General features: G+C 39.1%; 1 protein-coding gene across 1 annotated transcript in view; it reads right to left on the bottom strand.

The window, feature by feature from the left end:
• Positions 1-26422, bottom strand: part of LOC131678768 (roundabout homolog 2-like) — a 374166-nt gene that overhangs the window by 317862 nt on the left and 29882 nt on the right. The window lies entirely within an intron of this gene.

The raw sequence follows: 26422 nt of genomic DNA, 5'->3' as shown, positions 1-26422 counted from the left end.
AAGTATACAATTTGATATATTTTTAGCTATCTGATACTAATTAAAATTAGTTACTTTCGGGATGGTGCTGACGGGAAGATGACGAAAATCAATGCCTGAAGCCATTTTAAGATACAAGAAGGCGACTTCCGGTTTACATAAATTCTCTAGAACCTCGACAATATGGGTTGACTTGGGACTTGGGTTGACCGAAAATCGATATCCCAAAAAAAATCTATTCTGAAATCCGAGATAATGCCTACCGGTTCCAGTTTAGATTAATTCTCTAGAATCTCTGCAATATTGAAATTTTCGGACTGAGATTGAACAGTGGATGGCGGAAATCGATGTCTGAAGCCATTTTGCAATCCAAGAAGGCGACATCTAGTTTAGATAAATTTCCTAATATCTCAACAATATGGTACTTTCGGAAAGGAGTTGATGAGTAGGTAGATGACGAAAATTGATGTCTGAAGCTTCCGGTTTAAATAAATTTTCTAGAATTTCAACAATAAGAGTATTTTCGGAATGAGATTGACCAGTAGATGACGGAAATTGATGTATAAAAGCCCATTTTGAAATCCCGCATGATTTTCTGGTTTAGAAAAGATACTAGAACCTAGGCACAGAACCTCATCCATATGGGTATGTTCGGAATGGGATTAACGAGTAGATAACGGAAATCGATATCTGAAGCCACTTTTAAATTGAAGAAGGCGACATTCGATTTAGATAAATTATCTAAAACCACAACAATATGGATATTTTCGGAATGGGGTTGGCCAATAGATGATGGAAATCGATGTTCAACAAACCATTTTGAAATCCAACATGATGACTTCCGGTTCCGGTTTAGATAAATTCTCTAGAACCTCAACAATATTATTTGGAATGGGGTTGAACAGTAAATTATGGGAATCAATGTTTGCACCCATTGTGAGAATCAAGATGGCGACTTCCGATTTAAATAAATATAAACAATATGGTGGTTTCGGTAAGTAGTTTTTTATTTTCTTTTTATTTGTATTTGTATTTGTATTTGTATAAAAAAGTCCAACTGACAATTTGTCTAAATGAACTAAACTAAGTTAAACTAAACACAATTAAGCTAGTGACAATACACGACGACGAAACTGCGAAGAATTCACGACGAAGTCGAAAATTTCAGCAAACTCGTTGAAGCGACGACTCATTGCTAAAATTGGACTATTGGCAGCGTAGTTGGTGCTGCGCATTTCAGAATGCAGCAGGGTTCGAGGGCGAAGAGAACGGGTAGGCGCGTAGAGGTTGATTTGCGCTAGTAGCTCCGGATCATCATATTCAGCCAGCAGAATCTTTGACACGAAGGTAGCTTGCGCTGCATGTCTCCGGCGTGGTAAAGTATTAAGTCCTAAAAGACGACAACGGTCCCCGTACGGTGGCAGGTTTAGTGGATCGTTCCACGGCAATTCACGTAACGCATATCGTATGAATTTACGCTGGACTGCTTCGATCCTAAGGCTCCACGTTGCTTGATAGGGGCACCAAACGACGTTTGCAAATTCCAACTGCGGGCGCACCAATGAGCAATAAAGAGCCTTGAAACACAGAGGATCCCGAAATTCACTGGAAATTTTGAAAATAAATCCCAGTAATCGATTGGCTTAGTCGATTGACGCAGAGACGTGATGAGTATACGTTAGCTTTTCATCAAGAATGACTCCTAGATCCTTCACGTGGTCAACGTGGTTGATGAGGAAATAACGGAAAACAATATCTGAAGCCATCTTTAAATCCAAGATGGAGACTTCCGGCTTAAATCAATTCACTAGAACTTCAACAACGTGAATATTTTTGGAATGGGGTTAATCAGTACATGACAGAAATCGATGTCTGAAGCCATTTTAAAGTGAGTTTTTAATGAAATGACGGTGAGTGGTTAAAATTGCATTTTTTTCCACAGCTCAGATATTTTTTAATAAAAATGGAAGATATTTGCGGTTTAAAATCATTAGTTTCAATCTTTTTAAATTCCAATATGTCAAAGTGATTTTTTCTTCAACTTTTCAAGACTCATTCTGCAAATTTCAAGACTGCTTTAATGCAAATGTTGAAAATCAATAGTGGACATTGAACATTTTAAATGCACATAGAGACAAAGAAATTCATGATGGCAGTTTGTGGTTAAAATACATTATAAACCTACAAGAGCGTATTTTCGGAAATGAGTTGAGAAGTAAACGACGAAAATCGATGTTTGGTGCCATTTAGAAATTCAAGATGGAGACTTCTGACTAAAAAAACACTGTGCAACTCTAATAATGTGGGTATTTTTGAATATGGCTGACGAGTAGTTGCCTGAAATTGATGCTTTGCACCATTTTGAAATTCAAGAAGGCGACTTGCGATATGAAAAATGCTCCATATTTGGTATGTATATTTACGAGTAAATAAAGAAAATCGATGTCCGATGTTATTTTTAAATTCAAGATGACGATAGATATTTGACGTCATTTGAATTTCAAATTCAAGAAGGCGATTTTCGTTTAAGAAATATGCTCTACGACACAATCAATATGGGTAAGATTGCGTCGTAGAGCATATTTGAATTTGAAATTCAAATGACGTCAAATATCTATCGTCATCTTGAATTTCAAAGTAATATCCGGCATCGATTTCCTTCATTTACTCGTAAACCTACATACCAAATATGCAGAATTTCTCATATCGCAAGTCGCCTTCTTGAATTTTTAAAATTCTAGAATGCGACTTTCGGTTAAGTGAAATTATCCATAACTCTGCCAATACGAAAATTCGGAAAGGTATTAGCGAATAGATGAAGGAAATCGATGTCTGGCGCCATTTTGAGTTTCAAGATGGCTCTATGCTCTATGTATATGACACATTCTTTTGTGACGTTTACAACAATTTGACGAATCTTCATTCGACAAATATGTTATAACTTTATCAAATGAACGATGATTTTACTTTTATTGAAATACGTTGAAAGTTTCTAATTTGTCACGCGTTGTAACGTCACGTTACATTATCAGTCATAAAACAATCCTCTTCCAGTATATTCAGTTGATGTTGATTGAATCTTTCATGAAATTTGGCTACTTTTCGAATCTGTAATAAGTTATGATGTAGGCGTTCATTTGACAAAGTTACAACATATTTTTCGAACGAAGATTAGTTAAAATACTAAAAATAAATTCTGTAAACTATAGAATGAGAAAATAGTGATATCAGAAATGTATCATCTTTTTGCTAGGGTGATAAAACTAGGAATAGGTAATAACCGCGGTGTTGACGTAGGACTATTCGTTGGCGTGTCATATTATTAAAAATCTACTTGTATCTCTTTCAAACAGCTAAATTTACGCGTTAAGTTTGATTCACCGGGTTCAGTCAAATTTTCCTGGGGATTTGAATAGTATTACTGAGTTCTCCGAAAAACAATATATAAACATCTGTCGATAAGAGTATATAGCTTTCGATAAATTTCTGCCGATAAAAGTTAAGGAATGCTGACTAGTTCAGTAACTCGAAAATTAAATATGGCGAATGACCAGTAAAAGTAGCATCTCTTAGTCAGGATTTTAAACGCTATGCAGAAAACTTGTACCCAAAATAGTTGCCCTACGTCAACAGCCCGATAATGATCTGGACATTATATACCCCTACTTTTTCTCGGCATCTTTTCGCCTGCCAACAAAGAAAATTTAATTCTTTTCGGTCTGCTTTGGCAACAGAATGGTATGGATTTTAGGCAACACACCATACTGAACAATGGTTACGCCGGTGAGCAATTTGTTCAGCTCTTCGTCATTTCGAATGGCCAGCTGCAGGCAAAGGGAGACAATCCACGGGCTGCATTTCCTGCCAGCTCCAATAATTCGGCGTCGAAATATTCCATTACGAACGCAAACTAGACAAATGACACTCGGCGTAGTAACCCTTTCTCAGTAGACGGTGGATATGGCCGACAGGAAACTGGAGACCGGCACGTAACGAACGGGATTTTAGTGTACTCATCACCTTTCCTCCTTTACCGCGCCCAGACGTATCCCTCAAGTGGCCAAGCTCCAGTATCTCCTCCAGTCTCTCGTAGGTGAAGCAAGGAAACCTTTCAAAAGTGTTGATATCGAAGCAGACAATTATGCTTCTGTGTGGGATACTTTTTTGAAGAGATATGACAACCGTAGATTCCTTAAAAAAAGCTCTTTCGAACCCTTCATCATCTACCACCGATGAAGAAAGAATCTGCTCAAGAGTCACACGAGCTTGTCGATGACTTTCAACGTAATGTAAGAGCTCTCCCTGAACTGAACGAACCAATTGAACACTGGGATACTCCACTCGTCAATATGCTGTCCTATAGGCTCGTTCCAGCAACGCTCCGTACATGCTAGGAAAGGAGCAGTCAAGATGAGCAAGTGATCTTCGATGATCTCATCAACTTCCTATATCAGCGAGTACGAATCTTGAAATCCGTTGCGTCAGATCTGTTACAACGTGCACAGTCGGCTCAAGCAAAGGCGGCCGGCACCAGCGTATAGTGGCGGGTCTTCAAACAAAAGTCGGACAAAACCTCAAATGTTACCTAATTTGGCTGAAAATCACAATTTAAGCTAATTTTAAGCTGACGAGCTCATTTTTGATGTCAAAAGTTGTAAAATATTAAATGCATTTTTCCATACAGTGTCATTGAACCTTTCTAATAACTATGATCCCGTTTTCATGACAGCTTTTCCGTTACTGTTCACCAATGTCAGCAATATCATAAAAAATGAAGAACACTACTTTAAATTCATTGTACAACGTGTTGGTTTACTGTAGATTGTCTAACTATTTTACACAAAACACCATGCGCCTCCATATCAGCAACAAAGCTTCAAAATCTCCTTAAACCTTTTTGCGCACCTAGGCGCAGAACGAGACCATGATATTCGAAAAGTAGAGGTTATTTCCGATAGAATGTATACTATGTGCCCGTTCCGAAATGATTCCGAAATTTGTACATTAGTGGAAAAAGTATTTTTGATCTGACCACCTCAAACATATTTAAACTAAATTCTAAATTTACCAAATCTAATTTATTCACTAACCAAGTTTTTCCGTTCCTCTACACAATGAAACTAGTTGTGCTAAAATCAGACCAAAATCAAAAGAGCAACCTGCATTTGAAGTAAAGAGAGAAATGGTGGTTTCGGAAATGAAAAGCATTAAAAAGTCCGGACTTTGCTACGTTTAAACTCATGTTAAAAATCATGTTCTGATCCAATGATCATAAAATTTTGAATATACATCATCATCCACGAATGGCCAGCTTTCCTCCACGAATAGCAGCGAAGGCAAGTCATCCACTCCGTCTTGTGTTGCATATTCCGAGAGTTACTATCTGTTCCAGTGTCCGGCCTTTGCCAATATGGCCATCAACCAACGTCGGGAGTTAATCTCCCAACGAAAATTATGTTGGAATTGCTTCCGCACTAGTCATGTGGCTAGAAGCTGCGGATCAAAGTTCACATGCCGCATCTGTCGAGATCGCCATCATACGTTACTGCACTTGCTATGTCTGGATGCGTAGCCAGTACGAATGTAACACATGAATGATGCCGCACTCGCATACGATCCCCGGTTCTGTACTTGGTTCAGTTTGCATCCGACGTCAAATGGGCTGGCCATCAAATGAAATCAGTTTACTTTCATCGTCAAAGAGGAGGAGCTTCGAACACAATTTTTTCAAGATTTGAGGCTCTGTGATTGTAATTAGCGGCAACCAATCAGGAATAATTCAATTGATTTAAGATCGGTTTTGTATGATAACTTCGACCCGTCGGAAATAAAAACAATAGTTGATGAAGGAAAACATGTTCAAATTTAATTATTGTTTATGTTCCAAATGGTTTTCGTTACTAGCACTGAGCTGTACAAACTAATTAGTCAGTCAGTCCACGGAGCCGATGTTGAAATATAGTCTCCGGCCATCCATCCTGAAAGGTTGACCAATAGGAATCGACTGAAATCACAATTCTTTCTGTTCAAGAACAGGACAAAAAATCTTTCTGTTCTAGATTTGCGGCTCGGTGCATAAAATTAGCGGTAACCAGTCACGAACTTGCTTCGATCGGCTGTTTCAAATTCACGATTTTCGTTGTGGACGCTCTTTTCTAAGCATCAGAAATAAAAATAATTGGATGGCAAATAACAACACAAACTAATTCATCCACCAGCCCTGTATACAGCTCACCAGCTCATAACACAAATATGTCCTTCTCGACAAAAATTTGTACTGTTTCTAAATGTTTGGCTGCTGAAGTTTTCGAATTGTTTTTCAGCATCAATTATTGCAGCTGTACTGAACCGAATAAATAGATTGTTGCACGATCTGCTAGAAAATTTTGTGAACTATTCCGTAGAGGATACGATTACCATAAATTACGATAAAAATTATTTTGTAAAAGCAGCCACAAGCTGTGATGTGATTGGTGGTAATTTTGCAATCGAATGCAATTCAAATTTTCACTGTTGCTATCAGGAACGGAAAGTATTCAAAAATATTAAAGAATGAAATGATGGAACTCTGAAAAGGGCCAATATTAACGAAATAACAAGTCGATCCGCTACCGCCTAATTAAATTAAGGTGTATTTGTTAACTCGCACGGCACAAGCAAATGATTCGGCAGCAGCATACGCTACTAACACGAAGCAAACAAACAAATGATTCCGATGCAGCTTCGCAATGGGCGACACACTACCATTCTCGTGTGTTCTGCTCTGTGTTTCACACACGTCATTAAAAGTTGTTTTTGAACTATTTAAACAAGTTATACATAGCAAATAAAGTATCGGCAAGACACGTTGAAAGTTTTCCTTTCGAAACAAGATTAGCAGTTCGTTTAGTAGGAAGCAGCTATTAAGGTTTAAAGTGTACGTAACGCTTCCGTTTTGAAAACATTGAAATGACACTCAGTATAGTAAAGAAATACATTGGTCCAACGTCAAAATTGTCTTTTCACTTATTATATCGTCGCTGTTGTGCTATCTTATGACAAACGCCATTTTGGGGTAAACTGAGTTAAATATGCCATATTGTTGGTCTAAAAAATCTCTACAAAATTGCGTTTTCGGAATTTTTACATACTGCTTGGCTACTGAGCTATAGCGAGAAACGTGCTGAGAAATTCTGTGATATTTGCTTAAAATGACTGTGTCTGGGCATTGGCACAAAGTTATCTTGATGTACAAGATGTTTGTATATGTAAAACTATCTGAGAAACACAATGGCATAATCATTTTCAAAACAAAAATGCACGAATTGTTAGAAAAATGCAACTTCAATTTTAAACTGAAAATATTGCATATTTGGCAGCACTGTACCCAAAAATTATTATTTTTTCTAGTTTCCCTGACTCATTTCCTTTAAAATGCATCTCACCGATTGTTTATAGACCAAATAAAGCCAAAGATATAAATAAAAGTTAATAATTGATGATTTTTTTCTATGGAAAATTTTCCATGCACGATTATGACACGCCATACAAATTTTGTCATCAATACACACCTATGACACGTATGAGTGTGACTTTTGTTTACATGTTTAGCAAAAACTCGTAATATAGTCAACCGATCTTCATAATATTTGAGAGATTAATACAAAATAGACAGAAGCATCAATTGTATTCTCTGAATTGTTTCTACTATTTACCAATTGCAAGATATTCAATCTCAAACATTAAAAATCGTTTTTCTCGAAATGTGCAAAATGGCGCTTGTCATAAGATAGCACAACAGCGACGATATGTAACCACCGCAGTGGGAAAAATAGACCCAAAACGCGAACTTTTTTTGAAAAGGCTGGGTGACGTTTACCAGGAAAGGTGTTTTTTATGTAAAAAAGTCTGAAAAATTTATTGGTAGTATTTACAATGACCGCAGGGTACGCCATCATGCCCGTCTTTCCCCAATTCCCCCTTTCTTTTGAGTTTATGTTTTGCCTTTCTCATATAGAAAGGTTATGCAATCACTCTGAAAAACGTCAACCTAATCCCGGCCCGGAGGGCCGAGTGTCATATCCCATTCGACTCAGTTCGTCGAGATCGGAAAAAGTCTGTATGTGTGTGTGTATGTATGTATGTGTGTGTATGTGTGTGTATGTGTGTGTGTGTGTATGTATGTGCGTATGTGTCAAATAATGTCACTCATTTTTCTCAGAGATGGCTGGACCGATTTGCCCAAACTTAGTCTCAAATGAAAGGTGCAACCTTCCCATCGGCTGCTATTGAATTTTGGATCGATCGGAATTCTGGTTCCGGAATTACGGGTTTCAGAGTGCGGCCACACAGAAATTTCTCATATAAACTATAGGAAAAATTAAAAATAGAATTTTTATTTTTGATGCTAAATGTGTTCAAGGTGCATGAAACGTCGAGATTTGATGCAAACTCGAAAAAAAAAATTGACTACGATTCACTTTTTTGGATTTTGGCACATTTTTGCCTTTCTCATATAGAAAGGTTATGCAATCACTCTGAAAAACGTCAACGTAATCCCGGCCCGGAGGGCCGAGTGTCATATCCCATTCGACTCAGTTCGTCGAGATCGGAAAAAGTCTGTATGTGTGTGTGTGTGTATGTGTGTGTGTATGTGTGTGTGTGTGTATGTATGTGCGTATGTGTCAAATAATGTCACTCTTTTTTCTCAGAGATGGCTGGACCGATTTGCCCAAACTTAGTCTCAAATGAAAGGTGCAACCTTCCCATCGGCTGCTATTGAATTTTGGATCGATCGGAATTCTGGTTCCGGAATTACGGGTTTCAGAGTGCGGCCACACAGAAATTTCTCATATAAACTATAGGAAAAATTAAAAATAGAATTTTTATTTTTGATGCTAAATGTGTTCAAGGTGCATGAAACGTCGAGATTTGATGCAAACTCGAAAAAAAAATTTGACTACGATTCACTTTTTTGGATTTTGGCACATTTTTGCCTTTCTCATATAGAAAGGTTATGCAATCACTCTGAAAAACGTCAACCTAATCCCGGCCCGGAGGGCCGAGTGTCATATCCCATTCGACTCAGTTCGTCGAGATCGGAAAAAGTCTGTATGTGTGTGTGTATGTATGTATGTGTGTGTATGTGTGTGTGTATGTGTGTGTATGTGTGTGTGTGTATGTATGTGCGTATGTGTCAAATAATGTCACTCATTTTTCTCAGAGATGGCTGGACCGATTTGCCCAAACTTAGTCTCAAATGAAAGGTGCAACCTTCCCATCGGCTGCTATTGAATTTTGGATCGATCGGAATTCTGGTTCCGGAATTACGGGTTTCAGAGTGCGGCCACACAGAAATTTCTCATATAAACTATAGGAAAAATTAAAAATAGAATTTTTATTTTTGATGCTAAATGTGTTCAAGGTGCATGAAACGTCGAGATTTGATGCAAACTCGAAAAAAAAATTTGACTACGATTCACTTTTTTGGATTTTGGCACATTTTTGCCTTTCTCATATAGAAAGGTTATGCAATCACGCTGAAAAACGTCAACCTAATCCCGGCCCGGAGGGCCGAGTGTCATATCCCATTCGACTCAGTTCGTCGAGATCGGAAAAAGTCTGTATGTGTGTGTGTATGTATGTATGTGTGTGTATGTGTGTGTATGTGTGTGTGTATGTGTGTGTGTGTATGTATGTGCGTATGTGTCAAATAATGTCACTCATTTTTCTCAGAGATGGCTGGACCGATTTGCCCAAACTTAGTCTCAAATGAAAGGTGCAACCTTCCCATCGGCTGCTATTGAATTTTGGATCGATCGGAATTCTGGTTCCGGAATTACGGGTTTCAGAGTGCGGCCACACAGAAATTTCTCATATAAACTATAGGAAAAATTAAAAATAGAATTTTTATTTTTGATGCTAAATGTGTTCAAGGTGCATGAAACGTCGAGATTTGATGCAAACTCGAAAAAAAAATTTGACTACGATTCACTTTTTTGGATTTTGGCACATTTTTGCCTTTCTCATATATGTAACGGCTACTCACGGGGTAAACGGCTACTCACGTTAAGACCGCCCTAATTATATCAAAACGATAGCCTGGACTTTTATACACAACGTTTTGATCAGCCGCTTATAGCCATTTATCGAAATATAAAGCCAGGATTGACTTCAAACTTAAAAAACCTGTTTTAATCCACCTAGCGGTGCAATTGTGCCTTTCTCATTTCTCTAAACTATGGCACGGAGGCTTTTTATGTTCAACATAATTGTGGAAATGTCCATTACATTCTTAGTACACTTTGCACTTATACACAATGGCATGCCAGCCACGAACTTGATGAGCTACGTGTCGACGGTGAAACACTTGAAACAAAAAAATATCATACTCCATTAGCCTAATCATCATTAGATCAATGTTATCTGCTTGCTAACTCATTTTGTCATGCGGGGCTGGGTATGTGAAGAGGGCGAAAGTCCCATGAACGAACGACTCCCCAGCTTAAATTGGTATGCTTTGTGATACAGTGGTGGTTTAAAGATGACGGGGTTGAAAGGGAGGGGTATGAGGGCTGGATGGGGTGGTGGTCTGAGGGGTGATTTAAGGAGATTTTTAAAGGAGGGGCGCGAACAGTAGAGAGGGGGGGGTGTAACTCCTCTCCGTAAACCATCAACTACGCCCCTGTTAAAATCCAGAAACCCTAAACGAGTCGAAAAAAAAATTTGGCCGGGATTAGGTTGACGTTTTTCAGAGTGATTGCATAACCTTTCTATATGAGAAAGGCAAAAATCAGAGAAATCGATCAAAGATAGTAAAAACACAGACAAACAAACGTAACATGAGATGAATTTTCATCGCCCACAGAAAAAACGGTCGATTTAAATTATAAAAAATGCGCCATCTCACCGAGCCTCGCGCTTGTGAAGCGATTTTTACACATAGCCATAATGCGTCACTTCGTTACCGCAAGCACTCGAAAATCAAGATGAAGGGAAAGAAAGGTGGGAATATTCGTCACTTTTGAGTGTATTAGTTGTATACATGTCAATTTGAACATGGTGTCCGCGACCCATAAAATAAGTTAACATAAGGATCCAAACGAGCATCTTGATTCTTTGACGCACGATAAAAAGTGAGAAAAGGCCGAACGGATCTTCCGATTGGAACAATTAGGGACACTTTTTTATTTCGAAACTACCAATAAAAATAATTATGACTAAACCGAATTAAAACCTGTGGCCACAGAAAAGCCCACTTCGTTATTTGTTTATGTTTTTCTTCTTCATATCCGTTTGTTTTATCGGTTTTATCGAAGAAAAGTGACAACAGTACTTATACTTAGAACAATGTGACCACCTGTACCGTCTTGCCCGAAAACATCGCAGCCATTTTTATTTTATGAAAACCAAAACAAACAAAAATGTGAAATGTATCCCTGCCGAAGTGTCCAATGTAAAAATTGTTCAAAATCATTTAGTAGTTTCCTGCACGATGCCGATCGGTCAGCAGGTATATTTTAGGATCTTGCCAATTTAACTGGTTCGGTGTAACGGTCTAATCATATGTATGCAATAGATTCGAATTTGTCGGTTCCCGGAACTGACGGAGAAAGTAGTGCCGTGTACTCGTATGCAGAATCATTGTGGCGAGACATCAGTTTAAAATTTTATAAAATTCATTTCTCGCATAGCCCACATGACCAGGTTTCACTTATGGAAAACATTAAAAATGAAATCGTTGATGCGAATTGATCCTGATATTGGCAAGGAAATAGGCTACACAGCTTTGTTCTTATAGTTAACAGTAAACGCCAGCCTGGAAAATAAAATAAAGAGTACCTGATGTCTCAGGGGCAGAGTTAAAAATAATCGAAGTTCTTTTTTGACGGCTGAAAATGAACCTGACGCGACAAGCGGTGAATAGAATAAATATTGATTCAAATATCCCTTCTTATTCATTCAACTGAATGTACAATATATTCATTTCACTAATTATCTAGGAAAATGTTTTCAAATGCCGGTAAAGCATATAAAACAACAATCATCATCACTTATATTGTGCCAGGGCCTACTTTGATGCGTTTGATTCGTTGCTGCACGGTCGCTTCGTGTAATAATCGGAGACGAATGAAAATCTGCATGGATGAATGGGCGGTTTGTTCGCTTGACGTTTTCAGCTGCGTCACTGAATATTGAAAATGAATGCGGCTGAATATGATCAATTTTCATTCAATGAATTTGAATATTCTTAACTCTGCTCAGGGGTTCCAAAAAAGCGAAGGCAAAAAAGAGTAAATAGAGACGAAAATAATTATACGACCAATTCACGACAAGAATTGATTTCTTCACATGAAAAGAAAAATAATTTTGGCGTTGCTTAATTTTCCGTAACAATAAATGGTTGTATTGGGTTTTTAAAATGCAGTCATAGCTCTGCATTCTTTAAATTTATCAATTGCAATCATTATGACATGGAAAATTGAAGTACGTGAAGGACATAAACGATTTTTCTATTTTGCCCTTCAAATTTAACAACAGCAACAATGCTCCTACCTTTCATCTACTATCTTGCAGTTGACAGGTGGTGTGGACATTGTTGCTAGGACATGGGTTAAAAAAATTATATCCTATGGTTGCCAGAATCACATTTTGTGCAATGTGTTCAACAGATGTCGCTAGTATACCGTGGGCGATGATTTTTTTAGAGTTTTCTTCGAGCTGTTACGTCTGTGGTAAAAGTGACCGCACAAAACGTTTGTATCCGTTTTACCTCAATTATTTACATAATAACAGTGCTGAGTTATACCTTACTCAATATTTCAGAGAGAGGCTGAACGCGACTGATAAATAAGTATTAATTCTTATATAAAAATTCTTATCTCGTTAGCTAGACACAAAGCTTCTACTTTACCGACAAGGAATTCTGTACTAACCGGGACGTCAGTCTCGACCAGTCGTTTCAAGCTACACATAAGTTTAGTGTCATTTTTATTTTTAGTGTGTATGCATCGGGTTAAGTCTGCCTGTTTGTTACCGATGTGAATAATTCGAACACACAAATTTTACTATTAGGGTTTGGTATGGTGTCCTTTATGCAAGAAACAGAATGTTAACTTACGTTAAGATTATTACAACATTAATGTTTGGTTTTCCTCAGAAGAACTACTGTTTTGCCTTCCTCTGGATACTAAGAAACACCTGGATTAATTCCCACACTCGCTAGTCACGGAAACAAAATACCCGGGCGGGTATTTAGTACACGGTCTATCATCTGCCATCCATCACCGGCTTCTGTTGGTTCATTAAACTTCCTTCATTCGTCCATCAATTTGCGCTCACTTTACGATGTCGAAAAGGCCACGTCCAACGTATCTATCTTGCCGAAATAATAGCTCTCATCGACTTCCTGGGCGCATGTAGGCAGGCAGGCAGACAGACAGCCAGGGCGTAGTACAGACATGCAGCATCCAACCAAACAACAACCATCTCCTTCGGTAGTACATACGTATGCTCCCACTTGCCGTAACCGAGAAGTTTTGACTTGTGCACTAATATGTTCGCACATTACACGGATCACAAATCACCGTCATCAGCTCAGCGATGAGCTGGCCCCGTCGAGAGGAGGACTTGAATAATAAAAATATGTTCCTTGCCGGTTTCGCTGCAGCAGTGCGCATCTATGACAGTCAACCCATCCAGCCCAGGCCGCACAAGAGAAACAACGGCGCGCCGGGCCGAGAAAATACCGACGCATTTGCGTTGCCTTCTAACTCCCGTGCCGAGCTGAAGGTTGAACGCCTGACTACAGACCCTGCTGGTATCAGGCAGAGAAAGTGGATGAGTCAATAGAAAAGAAGGGAAAAACGAACACGATTCGCATATTTTGAATACTCTCATTCAGTCATTGCTAATGTATGTATACGTCGTATCTATCTGTAAAACCAAGGCAGAAGCGACGCAAAATCGTTTTCGCAAAATCTTGTTGCGCTTCTGGGAGATTTTGTCCGCACGGTCGTTTCGGCGTTTTTCTTCTCTTGGTTTGCCTGTCAGCTGATGGCAACCTTCCCTCAACCCCAGGTCCATAGGAAGATCATGTACGACAAGCAATTCACGCGTTGCCATCCTGCTCCACGCTCCCGATACTGCACCGACACGCTTCAATTCCACGCCATAACGCTCGACGCGACCCCAGAGTGCGGGAGAGACAGAGAGAGAGAGAAAGAGATAGCTCCCATATGTTGTCTGCGCGTTAGTATGTCTATTATTGCCAACTTGTATGCTGAACGCGAAGTGTCTGCCTGCATGTTTATTTGCTAATTGACGATAAAATGATAGAGTGAAGTCGTTAAAAAAATGCTGTACGAGGCGGAATTCTAAAATCCTAAAATCAGCGCGAAGTGGAGTGGAGTGCGTACCGTGACGTGAGGGCATGTGGGAAATGGTGTGTCAATTTTGATGTGTCCATGTCAGACTTGATTTAACTAGATTTGATGTTAAGGAACATTACATGCGAAAGAATATTATTACTATCGTGCAATTAACTGAATGACACTGGTTTCCATGACTTTTTTGGGTATGCGCCAAGGTTGCAAACTGGAACCCTTGATATATGCCTTATTCATCAATTATGTTTACTATTTGATTAAGGATGCTTGTCATTGTAGATAATCTCACACTGTTCCTTATTATATCTAAATTCAATAAGGATGAAGATTTCAATCATTCTTCTGTTTCATTTTTACGCTGCATTCTATCTCACCAATTTAGTCATTTTTTCTCAATATGTCAATGGATTGACATTGACAAGTACCACAAAACAGTCGACACGCTCCATTATTAAAACTTTTCAGTTTGTTTTGCAAAACATAGCAAAAGAGCAAAGCTAATTTTAATGACAAAAAGTCTAGTACGCTAACAGGGAAGCGGCAAACCGAAAAACCTTTATTCTCCATATTATGAGCGGCTCGAAACAGCGTTTGTCCCGGATCGGGCGGTTGAAAGACTAATGTGCTGATTAATTGGTTGTATCAAAAGGCTAGATATGCCGTGGTTTGCCGAATAATCGTCATACAACTCAAAAAATGTAGATAAAAAGGTTTCACACATCAATTTAGCATATACCTGTTAATATACAGATATACTTCGGTATTTCTGTTATATAATTTGATCCTCTAACTTCCGACTGATATAAGGTTCTAAACGCATAAACTTTTACCCACTATCGTCACATGTTGGATAAAATCAATCCCCACTGATTCGGCGGTAGAGGTGTGCGCCGATGCATTTTTAATCGGCGGCGGCGTAAGCGACATTTTTGGCCGGCGGCGGCGGCGTTGGCGGCGTCACGCCGTTGGACCCTACCGGCGGCGGCGCGCCGGCGTGTGTCGGCGTGACGAATATTGACGCCTATGTAACTAAAAAAAATTCTTGGCTGTACAATTCCTTTCCTAAATTTTCGGTTTCTATTGTAACAGACTTCATACATACAAACAAACGTTACAGCTTAAAGAAAATCTAAAAAAATCATCGCCCACGATGTACTAGCGACATCTGTTGAACACATTGCACAAAATGTAATAGGGATCTTTAGGGGTGTGCGGGTTAAGGCATATTCTGATGCAGATTAGTACCGTGAGTTAATATCTCAGGTATTTTTAAATTTTTTGGCCCGAAACTATTGAAAAAAACATTTTTTAGTTTGTTTCCTTTTAGGACAATAACACATCCAAACCCATGCGACTTGCACGACTCTATAGGTTGCCTTATCAGATCTACCATAGTTTGCAGATGAAACTTGAATGGCAGGCTGCTAGCGGATTGACAAAGTACCAGATCATGCTGTGTGGGGTTCTGTTCCGGTTAACAATGAGGCGAACGAGATATTTGCAGATACGTCATTTAGTAGGACAACTGTCAGTTTGCTGGTTGAATTTAATTTGTTTTTTTTTTTAAATTTGAAAATCATAAAAGAATAATTAAGGTTTAAGAATGATATAAGTGTACTCGTAAGGACACCCGCTACCAATACATATGAAAAACTGGCACAATTTTTCCAAATTAAAGATCCCTATTCTCGCAACCATATCGAATTTTATTTCAACTGAAGCTTCAATAGTGCCCACCCTGCTTGCCAAATGCAAGATAATAAATGAAAGGTGGAACTATTTTTACAGTTGTAAAATTTGAAGAACGAAATAGAAAAATTGTCGATGTCGCATACTACGACTTCGCATGAAATAATGATTGCAATGGACAAATTTGAAGAATGCAGAGTAACGACTGTATTTCAATGACCCATAATAATTATTTATTGTTCTATATTTGGGAAATTAAGCAACGGTAAAAAAATTTGTTTTGTTTGAGGAAATTAATTGTTGTTGTCGTTTCATTGTTTTTTGTTTCTATTTAGTCATCTTTACCGTAAGCCCGGGGACAATTGACAGCTCCAATATATTGAATTCACAAGCAAATTTTGGGGGTGATATGGTGATTTTTTTTGCTGCTAGAATTCTGATAAAAACACAAATTCTATTCAAAACGAATTGTTAAGCTTGGTGGTGGTGTACTTTCATTGGCCAAAATGTTTTTCATTTACGATTCTCGAGATAAAAAGCACCAATGATTTAACGATTTCAAACTTCACACAACAAGAAATCCAAAACATGTTTAGGAAGGAAGAGAGCCGGTTGTTAAAAACAGACTTCCAGCTAAATATTAATAAGATTTATGTAACTTTGCTGATGGTTTTCAGTTAGGGATAAATTTATTCTCTAATAATAGTTTTCTTTATTCACATTTTGGAATAAGCTTTTTCTAAATGTTGTTCTAGCCGCATTGACGGCGTTCATAACACACGTAACGAAACACGCTTTTCTCTTGCAACTTTTTCGTTTCATTGTTCGTGGTACTCATACAGAGAAGGCATACTAGCGCCACCATCAAATCGGTGGTGCATATATGAAACAAGCACTATCTGTCAAGTTGTCCCTGGGTTGTTTACCATCGCTCTTTTAGAATCCCGCAGATATCAGGTACCCTAACACGAGGCGTTATTATTGGTATTACTGCGCAGAAATGTCACTTTTAATGATCGTGTAAGGACACCTTTCAAGGTAGACACATTACTTCATTTTCCAGGCTGGTGTTTACTTTTACTTCTTGTAAGTACAAAATCGCCACAATGATAAGGAATACGATTCCCTGGTACTACATTTTCTTACAACGTACGATCTGCTTCTATCTTGAGTCCAAAGTATGCTCGATGTGCTGCAATCATACATTTCTACACCCTGACGAAACCTAAATATACAGTTACTATCAATCATAATCATTCCACGACTTGACGTGTTAGCTCCTGTTAGGTTGAAACTGATCATTAAACAAGTCTGATTGAAAATGGCCTGAGCGTATCTCTAGTTTTCGTAGCACATGCATCCCGCCAATTTCTCCAGCAGTTCCGGGAACCAACAAATTCTAATCCATTGCATACATTCGATACACAGAATCAATTAAATTACTAACATACTGTTATGTGCTTAGTCATCGATTGGCATCGTGTTGTAACTTAAGAAATGGTTGTGAACAACTCCCACCTTGGGCACTGCGACAAGAATGAATTTCACATTTCCGGCCCATATTGTTTGTTTTGGTTTTCATTAGATTTAAAAGACCGTCACGTTTTCAGGTGGGTGCGGAAACTAAGTAACGCATTTAGCTCTGTGTCAAAATCTCTTCACTAACGCCACCGATTTGTAATTGAAATCGACCTTTTTTTTCTACGAGTGATGAAAATTCATCTCGTGTTACGTCTTATTTGTCTGTGATACCGGGCTGGTGCAAATCACTGAAAATCTTTCTTGAGCGGGGCTAGATCATACGATGCATAATTTATGAGACTAGAAATCTTACCCTCTACATCGCCACATCTGTGCACCAGCGTCGCGAAAAGTCAAGATCACTTTGCTCAACTATTCTTCGAGAAATTTTTTTTTAAATAGGTAACGATTCAATCAATTATAAATAAACCACGCATTGAAAATAATTTTTATGTTTTCACAAAACTAGTTCACGCAAAAAAAAGATGACATTATACTCAAATGTTTAGTAGGTGGTTGTGTCTGAATATGTTTAATATTTTTATGATTCTAATTCTTAACTCGATGAAACATTGATTTTTATTAACTTTATTGACTAAAACAGTCAAGAATTGAACGACGTGCAAGGATTTTCGTAAATTCTCGTCGTGTTATCGTGATAGTCTTGAGCTTACCGTTGGATTTTTTACACAGAGTCACATGTCTTATAGTTTTCTAAATTATTTCACGGTCATAAATTGTGGTTAGGTAATGTATTTTGCTCAGCGCAGTTTCATTTAATTCCGAACATTTCTCTGAATTTTAACAAAGGAATAACAGGGTTATAGGTCCTAGTAATGTCTTTGTATCTAATGCTCGTGCCTAGGAGACTGGTTGCTAGCAGTTGTACACAATAGCTCACATAGAAATTTCAAAACCAAAAAGCAGAGCGAATAATCCATGAATAATAGTCTGAGTTCCTTGTATTTTTTTACGTAAGTATAATAAAATTATGTGGAAAATTAATTACTTCATGAATTACATCATGAACAGTTTCAAGAGCTCGACTGGTGAATCGTGTGTAGCAGTGGCGGCGCGAGATGATTTGCCGCTAGGGGCAAAAAATTAAATTTGCCGCCCCTTTTATAATTAATTTTCAAAAGAGTTCAATTTTTTACCATTTATTCGATTTTTTGAAAATTTTCATAATAATACTGCCATTTATTAACCGATTGTTATGAAAAATAGCGCATAATACTTTTATCAAAAGAACATAACAAATGACCGCGCTACTAATTTTTTAGACCCGAGAAATAGTTCTATGCTCTAAATCAAGATCTTAAGGGTCTATTAATTTAATCGAACGTGGGTTTGTATTGTATTTGATCAGACCTGCAACATTTTCTGGATCACTTGAAAAGTACATTCTTTTTTATTTTGCGGCACTTTGTAATTATTCATAATACTAATAACAAGGTCGCCGAATGGTGAATACTTCCGAGTGTTCGCCAATTTCCAGCTCGTTCCTCAGCTTTGTATGTAATTACTTGTCAAACGTCCCTAGGTGAAAGGGCGGCCAAGTGCAGCTATCATACTATCAAATTTGCCGTAACAAACTATCAATCGTCATCATTATCTTAGTGACCTAGTGACCGGATAATTCAAATCATATCTGAATGTATTTTAGATTTCCAGGTTACTCGATCTTGGACCGCCAGTTCCATAGACGCCCACCGCATGCGCATCTTCCTCAATTGTTCACAGCCAGCGAGAGCGGGGTTTGCCTCGAAATTGACGACTTCTTCCAGGTTCTCTGCTCTGTTGTCATAACTTTAATTGGTATCTCTTTCGTCTTTCGGCACTACAAGCCCAGCTCACTATTGTCTGCGGTGTTTTATCAGCCTTTCAATGTCAGCATGGTTGTATACTTTGTACTGTCTGTGCCATTCTCCATTTTCTACTGTGCTGCCGAGTATTGAACGTAGAACTCTTCCCCAAACAAGCCGAGCACTCGATAGCCTGCTTCATTCAACATCCATGGCCGTACAGAGCACCAAGGAGTATCAGCGATTTGAATAGAGCAAGTTTTGCGCGCATCCTCGGGCTGTAAGACTCTAGTTGACTACGTAAACCATATTCGCAGCAGCAACATGCATTTTTCCTTCGCGGCTAACATCGTTATCATATTTCACTAGTGTTCTAAGATATATAAATTGGTTTATCGTTTTCCACCTCAAACCCAACACGACTGCTACGTTGTACCATGTACTTTGTCTTGTCCGCAAGTTGTATTCCCTGAATATATCCAGAATTTGTCGCATTTGGTCCGTCGTCGATCGTGCTTCTCGAAACCCGCTTTGATATTCATCAACAAAGGATTCAGTCAACAGACGCAGTCTCCTCAAAAGAACACGAGAGACTACCTTGTAGGCGGCATTGATGATCGTTATGTCTCGGAAGACATTATGTTCGAGTTTGTAGTTCTTCTTGAAGATAGGACATATGAGGCCATTCAACCAATCCGAAGGTATTATTTCTACCACGCAGATCATCCCGATCACGGAGTGGATTGCTTCTCACAGCCGATCACTTTTTAGACTTTTAGAAGTTTACGAAAAAATTGGGGTGTCTTCAAGTTAGTTTTTTAACCTTGAAGACCAACCAATTTTTTCGAAATTTCCTATTCTAAGCGTGTGCGAGAAAGAGAGGCAACACATAACTTTACATGAGAATATCTTTTTACTGCAAACTCGTATCAATTTGCAGTCTTCGGTAATGTTGATCCTTACACACTAAGCTATATATCTGCAGATTTTGGGATGCACAAGTTGATGCTGGCATTTTGTACTGAATTTATTGTTTCGATTGCCCCATCATATATTTTCACATACAAACTTGAAAATTCTTGTGAGTGAACTAGAGTTTTCGAAAAAGCTCATATTTGACAAATTGTATGTAAAACCAATTACCGTTTGATTTAAGTGTTTCGAAAAAAACCAAAATTGTTGCGGTTCTAATACTCACACTACTACAAGAACTTTCGGAAACTCTTCTCCGTTGAATCTTTTGAGACTGATCAATAAGTATATAGTTTTGTTCGATCGCATCCGTCGTCCCGATTTCCTACCTTTTTAATTGTCAACAGATGCGAAAATAATATAAATTCAAGCTTTTCCTTCGCACTTGATTTTTACCGTGATTAATGAAACTTGAACAATTACTAAAAATGAAATAGAAGTTCGTTGAGTAGGAAATGCCGCCCCCTGATTTTGCCGCTCGGGGCGGTCGCCCCCTTCGCCCCCCCCCCCTTAGCGCCGCCACTGGTGTGTAGCATATTAGGAATTAAGAATCGGTTAAAAAATCAATGAATAATACACTGCGTTCCAGTGAAATTGATTAGGTGCAAAGATTAGGATCAGGCACATAATCGTAAATTTCAGGCACATATATCTTGAAAGTGGAAGTTTTTTTTTAATTTGTGGACCATTTCACGCACACGAATGGTGAATTGAAACTTATATGCTCACAATCATAACCAGTTGACGAAGCAAGAATGGATCTTTGAATTATATAGCGAGTGTCGTGTAGTGGTTTTAGAGAAAATATCAAGATTATTTTAATTTTGTAATCAAATTGACGACCACTAATACCAAATAATTATCAAGACGTGATAAATCATGAATCAGTTAACGTCGTATATTCGGTCCATAGACAATGTTCCTAGATTTGTGGATAAAGTTATGAACCAATAATTTTAGAGCTCGCGAATTGTCGGCGCGGGAAAAATGCATCGGCGGCGCGCCGCCGATCTACCGTTCGGCGTCGGCGTATGTTAAAAATTACCGGCGGCGGCGGCGTGGCGCGGCGGCGTGGCGCGGCGGCGCACAGGTCTATTCGGCGGGCGGCACTTTCACCGGCATAGCATTTTGAAGTGCACCATCCCCGTGCGCCGCCAAGATATCAAATTCGTCGTAAAAATACGACAGTGCATTTAATAACCATAAAAATCCCCCTGTAATTTGATGGCCATAAATCTTGCCGTTTTTTTCCTCTCTTTCTCTCGAAGCGAGCATTTAATTTGTTCGTTAGAATCTCACACGCCTTGTTGCCCTTTGTCCGACGATCATGCATCAGGTTTCCAGCCGTATCGTGTCCGCGCAGACAACCACTAACGGTGGCGTCGTCGTTGTCCATTCGCGCGATCATATTGTTGACGTCTTTCTTTCCAAGTAGCGTCGGGTGATCCCAAAATACTGACTGGTAGTCAAAGCCTACCTTTCCGATTAGTGATTATCCGCTCTTCGAAGTGTGTAATCTCTTGGGCAGCTCCCCGGAATCCCTTCTGAAAACTGACGACTGGAAACAACAGATGAACTTTTATTTTAGGGTAATGTCACGGTCACTGGCTCAACCGTCGCGACGGGTGAAAAAGAAAGAAAAATTCACCAGCCCAAACCGAAAATGGGCGTTAGGAAATAAATTTTGACTGCGATTCACATGTGCGTTAAAAAAAAGAAACATGAACATTAAGCCATTAGATGGGGCATGTAACTTGACTCTTGCCGACCGTGTGCAAGCAACCGCTCACCCTGGAGATGGATTTTTAATTTAATTGCTGCTCGCATAAAACGATGATTTGTGTGTGAGAACTTGTCTGAACACTCCCATCGACCCATGGAGCTCAACTAAGCACTAACCCAGCGTATTACCACCGGGAAGCGACACGACCCGGCGCGGCACGGTCGTTGTCTTTATTGTCATCGTGAAAGTCAATAAAACAAAAGTTATAAGCTATTTTCGAAGCTGACTACTCACTCTTCTGCCAGGTTCGGCTCTAGTGAAGACAACCAAAGTAAGCAATTTGCTGGGTATAAATAGCTTCTAAGTCTTGCTATTGCATCAGCAATTAGCGACACCATTAGCGGCAGTTAAGGTCTAACTGGTGGGACGGGCGATGGCCCGCTAGTGATTGGCGACCGTGCTTTTGTGTCTGGCGCCGATTGGGATGCGCTTCTGTAACGGTCTTAACATTTTTTTTACGAATTTCGGTTGTTTAACGTGTTCACTGTATACCAAGATGTAAACACTGCGATTGTATAAGAATAGAACGGATTGTGTTGATGATTCTAAGAGGATACCTTACTTTCCGTGAATTTCGCATTAGATTAACAATCGAGTGCGTGAGTCATGTGGAGCCTATTATTCGCCGCATTTAAAATTTGAACTTGAAAAAAATATTCGTTAATTCTGCTGAATGTTCGTCTCGACGAAATTTAATCAACATGTCCTTTGTATTCGTATGAGCAATTTGCAAAATTAATAATCTTTGTCTTTGCTTAGACTGCTGCTGTTTCGATGAATGTTCCAGAAAACATAGTGGACTTGACTACACTTTCAATTTTCATTCTTATTGACAATCACACGATGGCATATCGTTTGAACAGTACACGTTTCTGGCGGCCTTGTCGTTTGTGTTCCCTAGGGCATTGCAAAAATCACACAGTTTTGAATTCTCAAAGTGACCCCCCCCCCCCCCAATTTTTTTTTCAAGAGTTGTCCTACTAAAGCTGTTGAGCTAGGTTCTCGGAAGGGTTCCCCGTCAGAATCACATACTACAATTAGCAGACGAGACAGGCAATGGCGCCCACTAAAACACTGCTTTAGGCCAATTGTAGCGGGCCGTGATTCTGTCATTATACGGTTCAGGTATGCGCTGGCGTAGGGACTCGCGATCGCGTGTATCATCGCAAAGTGCTAAAGCATTTGTACGTTAACGTGTTCGATTGCGTGTGCGTTTGCATATCGCGTGTGCTAACGTGTATGCAACTTCGCGTGTATAAATTCTATTTTATATCCGTGTGCCTTTCGCATATTCGCGTGTGCTCTTGGATAATCGCGCGCGGACCGTGAATCTAATACTTTATTTTTGGTGTACGGCTAAGATGCTAAAAGAGAGTGAGATCTTCCATATCACTAGAGTTCCCGGTGATGTCGCCATGGAACGTGTTGTCTAATGGATATGAGCTTTATTTTTTTTTATTGGTCCTACTGAATGAATCTCCTTATTATCGGGTGGTATTAGGTGTGCGTTGTGAATCGCGAAGGGCTTAAGCGTTCGTATGTTAACGTGTTTGTCACGTGTGCTCGCGTTCATGTGACTTCGCGTGTGCAAGACTGGATTTTGTAACCGTGTGGCCATTCCTATATACACGTGCGTTCTTGGATGGTCACGCGGACCTTCATTATGATAGTTAGTTTTCGGTGTACAGTTCACATTCTGGCAGGGAGTAAGTTACGCCATATCACTGGAATTCCCGGTCATGTCGCCATGTAACGTGGTGTCCAGTGAATATAAGAGCTATCTTTTTTAATTGGTCCATTGAAGGCATGGACCTAGTCTGCTGATATCAAAGATAAAAACATCCGGAAGTGATCAATTCATGATCGTGCGAGCGCGAGTTTTTAGGATCACGATTGAGACCGCATTTGAAAATTTATAAGCACTGAGACGTTATCACCGGGATGTTATCATGTTTGCGAAATTGCGGGTGTAGGTACCGTGGATTGTCGCGAAGGGATCAAATATTTGTATGTTAATGTGTTTGTCACGTGTACGTGATTTTGCGTGTATAATTTCGATTTTATAATTTAGTAGCGTGTATTTTCGAATGATCGCGCGCGGACCGTGAATCTGATGCTTTATTTTTAGTGTATGGTACAGATGGTAGAAGAGTCAGTTGTCCCATATCACTAGAGTTCCAGGTCGTTGTCGCCATGAAACGTGTTGTCTATGAGTATGAGCGTCATTTTTGGTTCATCTGGAGGCATTATTCTAAGCTGCTAGGACCACGGTTTGACTTCCGGACGTGACCGTTTCAAGATCGTGTTTGAGACCGCGTTTGTAAGTTTATAGGTGCTACGTTTACTTAACTACCGGGGTGTTTTAATGTTGGCGAAATCGCAGGCGTATGTGTAGAGGATTGCAATTGCATGGTCGCGTTTGTTTGTTTGTGTTTGTGTTATCGCGAAGACCACGAGCGTTTCTGCGGTTGCACCTATATTAGTATAGATAAAGTATAGAGTATACTAATAAAAGGAATCATAACATGCCGAATAAAGAAAAAAAGATGCAGAGATTCATTAGAAGTGCATAAATTGACCGATAGTATTTCGGTATACATGAGTAATGGAAAAGCAAACTAATAAATGTACAAAAGAACAGACTAATGAAATAGAATAGAAAAACAGCTGTAACATAAAAGCAAACTACTTTAACTCATGCAAATGTTGTTTATTTACCATTAACGACAATTGCATTATGTTAGATTTTCATCATGCTATGCTGACCGAGAATGGACGATTCACGTGCGTCGGTAAATTAATTGTTCCTTAATTTATACAGTCTAACCTTCCCGAATGAATAGAATCGAGTGCACAAATAGAACACCGGAAGAATTACCCACTATTCTATCATATACGCCAGTTCTGCATCCATTCCCTGACCCAACTATCACAAATATTCAGACGAACACATACACAGATAGACATACGACTAGCACATGACAATTGTAAACTAGTACCAAAAACTACAAAACGATAACTAATAGATTTCTGCTGATGTATTAATGAAATGTGCACGTTGACGAAGTCAACCGATAAATGGACACACAATGACCCCCACTGCGAGCCCCTCCAGCAATACTGCCATTAAGCTGTGTAATAATGCCATTAAACACAGCCCACAGTAGAAGTCAATCCACGTCGACCCGCCAGCCGACCACGTCAGCGTGCAAAGGTTAGTGGTTGAGCGTTAGTATGGGTTGGCGCAGAGTATGAAAAGACATATAACATAAAAAAGACCCATAAGCCCGCTCGGTCTCCTCGATGCGCCACTATCGAGGAGTAATGCAATAATCATCTTAAAGTAATTGTCTGTCAGAGGTTCTGTAGCACTAATGCATGCAATATGCTTGATGGTGTTTGCAATACCGTCAAACACCCCAACCTAGTTTTGAATTCTCAAAGTGACCCCCCTAAATATTGTAACAAATGTCAAAGTAAGCTCAGATGCCAAATTTCAGCACGATGTATTTCATTTTTTGCCATCCTCAAAACAAAGATCATTATAATAGTAAAACCGGGATTAAAGAAAAAAATAAATGTGAAAAAATAACAGATAAATGTTTTGGAAAGCTTGAGGCTCCCATTTTATGGAATGATTTTTGTTTGGGTAAAAACACAGATATTTTTAAGACGTTCACCACTTTTGTGGGAAATGAGCGTACGGCGCCATTTGGCCCCCTATTCCATCAACCACCAGCAATGGAAATACATGATGCGCCAATCGACAGCTGTGTTTTTGTAATGCAATTTATTTTTTTTTTCTTAAAGAGTTTCTTCCATAAATATTTCATTGATAAATATAATTCCATTGCAAAAAAATGAATGTCTGAATTGCCCCGTAGGGAGGTCATTGTAAAAGGATGGAAAAAGGTAGAGTTTTACAAATCGTCACCTAGCGCTGCCATGCAGTGGTGCAAATGAACTTTTATGGCACTAAAATGTAGCTGAGGTTTCAAATTAACAATTAGAACCTTAGACCGATAAATCTTTTCACATCTATAAGGGCGATTTTTTTAGGTAGGTCCGAATATACCCGGATTCTCCTATATTTTTCCTCCATATATTCCCATAGAGTTTACTTGGACATTTGTCACAATATGCGAGGGGGGGCCTTTGAGAACACATAAAAAATTATTTTTGCTATGCCCTAGTATGTATATCTGCGTGTTTTTTATAGAGGTCTAGGTCAAAAACCTACGAACAGGCCCTGAACGTATCACACAAGGAAGTAGGGTTGGCAGAAAATTCCGCCCAAGTTTACTTGG

The sequence above is a fragment of the Topomyia yanbarensis genome, chromosome 2 (assembly GCF_030247195.1).
Source record: "Topomyia yanbarensis strain Yona2022 chromosome 2, ASM3024719v1, whole genome shotgun sequence".
NCBI classification, from domain to species: domain Eukaryota; kingdom Metazoa; phylum Arthropoda; class Insecta; order Diptera; family Culicidae; genus Topomyia; species Topomyia yanbarensis.
This window is presented reverse-complemented; position numbering and strand designations above follow the sequence as displayed.